This window comes from Pteropus vampyrus, unplaced genomic scaffold, assembly GCF_000151845.1.
Source record: "Pteropus vampyrus isolate Shadow unplaced genomic scaffold, Pvam_2.0 Scaffold47, whole genome shotgun sequence".
Classification (NCBI taxonomy): Eukaryota; Metazoa; Chordata; class Mammalia; order Chiroptera; family Pteropodidae; genus Pteropus; species Pteropus vampyrus.
The window spans coordinates 8,139,263-8,144,757 of NW_011888828.1; the positions used below are offsets into that span (position 1 = coordinate 8,139,263).

Here is a 5,495-nt window from a genome sequence, read left to right on the forward strand (position 1 = left end):
CAAGTGGGACCACATCAGATTAAAAAGTTCTGCATAGCCAAAGAAACAGTCAACAAAGTTCTGAGTTGGTCACTGATGTTATGGTACCTAAATGATGTTTTCAGTCTTCTGAAGATGACAATAATGTGTTCCACTTCCCCCAAAAGATTTGACTATATTTATACAGAGTAGAAGCTCCCCCCACTAGTACACAAAGGCTCCTACAATCTTTCATGTGCCATCTTCTGCTCCTTTTCCCCATTCACCCTGTTCTTTGGCTAATCTTTTTCTCTAGGCTTCTCAGATCACTGCCTTATGCCTCTACCCCCATTTTCTGCACCATACCTCCCCACGTCCATTTGTTTCTGATTTATGTATTTTCATACAATCTTTTCTTTGGTGATTGGAATAATTATTTCTCTTATCTCTCTCTCTAACCAGGCTGTTATCTTCCTGGGAGTGAGCTAGGAGCCATGATTTAGGTTTTAAAAAAACACTAATTGGATAAATGCACAAATTTAGTGAGGCCCAAGGAACTTAAAATAGTAGAAGGTCAAAATTGGTAAAAACAAAACAAAACAAAACAAGAATGTGTACCGGGTATTTATTGGTTACCTAGAAAACATCCATTTTCCCTACTCCTTCCTTTAAAAAAGGCCAGATTTTCAAGAGGCAGGCACACTTCTCCCACACAGCTGAGGCACTTCTGGGGTATCAGTCCCCATTAGTCTAATCAGAGAACAATGCAAATACTTTGCTTTAAATGCAAGGCAGACATTTTGTCTCTGAATGTGTATTCTCAGATGTTGGCATCTATTTGGTGATGGTGAGGGTGGACAGGCCAAGAATGAAGCTGATATCAGGCTGGAGAGATGGAGAGAATTAGGTCCCTAATAACATCGCTAAGATGGAGCCTGAGTCCAACCTGAAAGCCTGTCTCTCACATTGCATATATCAAAAAATCCCTTATCCTTTAAGCTAATTTGAGCTGGGGTTTTTTTGTTGTTGTTCTTGCAACATGTACCATTCTACCTAATACAGAAAATTATGAATCTCCCCCTCCATCAGTGGTCTGAGAACAGGAAACTGAGGGCCTGGATCATGCAACATATTTGTGACGAAGTAGACACTAGAACCCAGGTCTCTCTACTCCTAGTCCAAACCTTTTTTAGTTAAATCATACTCTACATCATCCTTTCAGTGCTGCTACTTTCACTTCTAATCAGAGATGTGATAATTTTAAAAATCTCTTAGCAATTCATAGGTTTACTACTCAATAGAATTTAAATATGTAGGCAATACGTCCCAATGTATTTAAATTTAAAAAGATGAACCTCATGAAAATAATATACAAATTTATGCAACATAATTTTCAAGGGAGGCAATTGAGACTTGGCTTTTTAATTTTAATTTTATTTTAGCAGGACTGTAACTTTAGCATCTCTGGCCTTATTTTTCATCCAAATTACTGAGACCTATGATAGGAATATTGTAGTAAGTTCACGATTCCTGGCAGGAAATGTCTAGTTCTATAAAATCTGATGGGAACAAAATATTGACTCTTATAGCAATAGTCATGTGTTTAAAATGAAACTCTTATCATTGGGGGTTTATAAAAAGGGCTTCAGATAATTTTTCTTGTAGTCAACCTTAATCAAAATGTTGACAGGCATGCAAAGCCACGTTTAAGGGGACTATAGTGGTGCTTAGGCATGTATATTACATATTTGGCTATGAAACATTACATAGCATTTTTGCATTTTCTCTAGGATTGATGCATCTCACTTATATTACATTATTTAGCAATATAACTGCACACTGGCCAGTGATCCCCTGATGAAGTGCGTATGGCAAGTCATGCTGGCCATAAGCTCTGTTAAGTGTCTCACAGTCTAAATAAACTCACCACAATGACTTGGGAGCCAGTATGAGGCAAAGTTTATCATATTTGGTTCCTTGTGAAGAATCAGTAAGAGCATTCTGTTTACTTAAGCAAAGAAGTGCTTTTGATGGGTCCAGGTTCCTGAAGGCAGTGAGAAGATCCAACTGCTTAACATTAAGGAATTGCAAATGTCCTTCTCTTACCTATGCTTTCTTTCTAGGATGCTATTCTTTCCTGTTCTTCACCTCTCCGTGAACACAGCTGCATACACATCACTTACCCTGACACTTGGAAAACAGACAAGTAGTCTTTTCTTTTCTGCCATAAATGCCACTCAGGGAACCAGCCACTAGGTCATGCTCATGTGCAATGCTGCCTGTTTCCTCCCTCTTGGGCTCCAGCCTCACCTTCATAATGACATGAGCTGGAGCCGTCCTTCGAGGAGTCTGGTGTCCTACACTTAGACTTTTGGAGGCTGGTTAACACAAAGCCATTATTTTCCAAGTAACCTGGTTACACAAACATAAAATTTCCAGTTAGAAAATTTTGTCAGCTGGGATCGAATTTAATTGATGAAATAAATTGACTCTCCATAATTTAGAAGAGAATATTTAATTATGGAAATATCCTGATGTTTTCACTTGCTCATATACAATATAACATTTTTAAGAGCACTCTCATCCTACATAAGTCCTCTCACATGTTTTAAAGGAAAACTCATACTCTCTTCCCAGGTTTTATAGAGGGCATATTATGATACCCTCAAAGTTGACATCATGGGAGAGAGGATGGAGAAACCTGAAGATAAAGATTAGGAAGCATTGCCAATATGACACAAATCGCAGTAGGAAGTAAACCAGCTCTAAACTTATTTGGTTAGTCATTGGGAATACAGGAATAAATGTATAGGGAATCTCAACAGATTTCGCCTTTAACAAGTCGGAAGCATCTTCCCATTCCAAAATTATGACCTCGTGCTATTTTCTTCAAGTGTTCGGAAAACCATACCCATGGTCCAAATGTTTCACCTCTCAAAATGTTCGTGGGTTAAATTTAGACAGAAAGACATGTGTCAGATTTGTGGTTTATCGCGCTCACTATGCGAGGACAAGAAAAGGCTTCTTCTTTTAAAGCATGCTTATCCCTCGTGAGTTCAATCTAAAAAAGCCGAGAATGCCCATCCTAAGCATTCCTTTCTGCCCTTAGAAATCGATTCCGAATTTAACATTCAGTGCCTAGCCCAGTGCTTGGTGCATAGCAAGGCCTCAATCAGCACTTGCTGGAGAGATGAAGAAGTGGATGGAAGACTCCTTTTCGGAATCCGTTGTGCTTGGTCCTGCTCTGCCTCTGGAGGAGGGATTCCACTGGTGCTGCCCAGGATCAGATTCCTTGACCTTGTGTTTTCCTCTTTGAAATTTCAAGGAGTGTCCCCTAAGTCTAATATGTAGTAGACCAGTCCACGTTGCTTATTTCCACAGCCTCAAGATGCTAACGACTAAGAGAATGTACTTTGGAGTCAGGCAGGCTCACCTTGGGGTCCCTGCTCAGCTTTTATCAGCTGTGTGATCTCAAGCTCAGAGACCTTGTCCCTCATTTGTAACATGAGGATCAGAACGCCTCCCTCCTAGGCTTGTTGGGAGGGCTGAATGGGATATTGAAAGAATTTAACATAATGCCTGGCTCACATCATATAGTATATTTATTAGTACTGTTTTAATTTTGCACCTGTGAGAAAGGGTCCTGCTTTCTAAAGTTTATTTTCACAAGCCTCTCAATTCCTGAGATCGTTCTATTTTCCTTTCTCTCCTAGAGAGTCAGCGACCATCAGTACTGCCTATATTATTCATAGGTACTGTCCACTATCATTTTGAATGGCATTTCACATTTGATATCTGGTATTTTATTGCCTCTTTTGTCCACAGCAATATATTGGGATCTTATATTTGGGGAGCAGCATATTGTAACTTTTAGAATTCTTAGTTTTAATTGATGATGTAGAGTTCTTTACTTATATGTATTATTTGGATATTTCTTCCCAAACGTAATTCTTCCTATATGTCTAAGCTATAGGTCACCTGACTACTTAAATGTTCTGTGATATCATCATTTAGCTATCCATTTCAGTTTTATATTCCAAGTCTTCCTTCTATCTGGAAACATTGAGTGGTATTTTAAATGCTGAAGATTTTAAGAAAATATAAATCCTGATTGGCACCAGAATTGGTTACAGGAAGAAAAGTGTTAGCGTGACTCTATTTTTGGTCTTTAAGCCAATTCTCTACCATATGGTTAGGATTTGTTTTTTATTTGTTTATTTTTTAAGTATATTTCTGCATAACTAGAATGTTGACTGCTGTCGTATTTATGCAAAAAATTCTTCATTTGATTTTAATTTTGTTTATTCATTTTTGACCTATAGAAGTTCTGTTTTATCTAGCTAACTCTCTAGTATTTTTTCCTCTTTGTGATTTCCTTCATTGCTGCTAAACTTAGAAGTTTTATGGGCACTGAGCTCAAATAAAAATTCATCAAAAGTTTCTTCTAGATATTAATGGTTGCCTTTAAAAATTGATCACATTAAATTTATCATTCCATCTACCATTCCTTTGGCATGTGTGATGGCTAAGGATGACTTAAAAATAGGTAATGAATTATCTTACCACCATTTATTGGATAATTCTTTCTTCTCCACATATTCGATTTGTAAACTCAAGCTTATCATGTACTCAATTAAAAAAAAAAAAAAAAGTGTTCTAGCATCTGTTAATGGGCTATCTCTTGTATAGGTCTAGTTACTGATTTCTGCACTGAACCAGTATTGTACTTTCTTTTGTTTTTGCAGTTTATAGAGGTGTTTTACTATCTTAAAGTCTAAGTTCTCCCCATCCATCAGCAAATGCTGTCAGCTCCATTTTCAGTACGAATCCAGAATCTGGCCATTAATATACTCAAAGCTCTACCACTTTTGACATTCCCACTGTAACTACTCTGGTTTCAGCCACCATCATCTCTTGCTGGGATTAGAGCAATGACCGATATTGAAATTGTTCTTTCAGATTTCACTCGCACCCCAGAGTTTCCGCTTGACACCACGGCCACAGTGTGGAGTTCAAATGCAGGTTAGATCATGTGAGATCAAGACCATAGCAGCCTCCGTTCGTATTCAGAGTACAGTGCCTCTGAGGCCCACGTGACCTGGGTCTGACCAATTGTGCCTGGCTCACTCAGCTCTGGGCACAGGCACGTGCTTCTCAGGGCTCATCCACCTTCTGTCTTCTCTGGAACCAGCTTTGCTCATTCTCCACAAGTTTTTCAGGTCTGCTGCTCAGATAACACCAAAGGGACCATGCCTGACTCTCCCGAGGTATAAGCATCCATGGACCCCCTTCCTTCTTCCTCTCACACTGCTATAGTTTTCTTCATAGCACCTATCACCACCTGTTTGGTTATGGTTTATTTATTTTTTATTGCTAATAGGAAAAGAGAACTTTATGAAGACATTTGGAGGGGTGGGCAGTGGGTGGGTATTTTCAGTGTCAAGAGTAGTTCCTGGCATATAAGTGCTCAATTTTATGGAATGAGAGGATTTGGAAATTCAAAATAATTCTTTGATAATATAAAATATCCCCCTCTC

General features: G+C 38.6%; 1 pseudogene; it reads right to left on the bottom strand.

Moving 5' to 3' along the window:
• Positions 1-5,495, bottom strand: part of LOC105291590 — a 42,025-nt pseudogene that overhangs the window by 29,390 nt on the left and 7,140 nt on the right.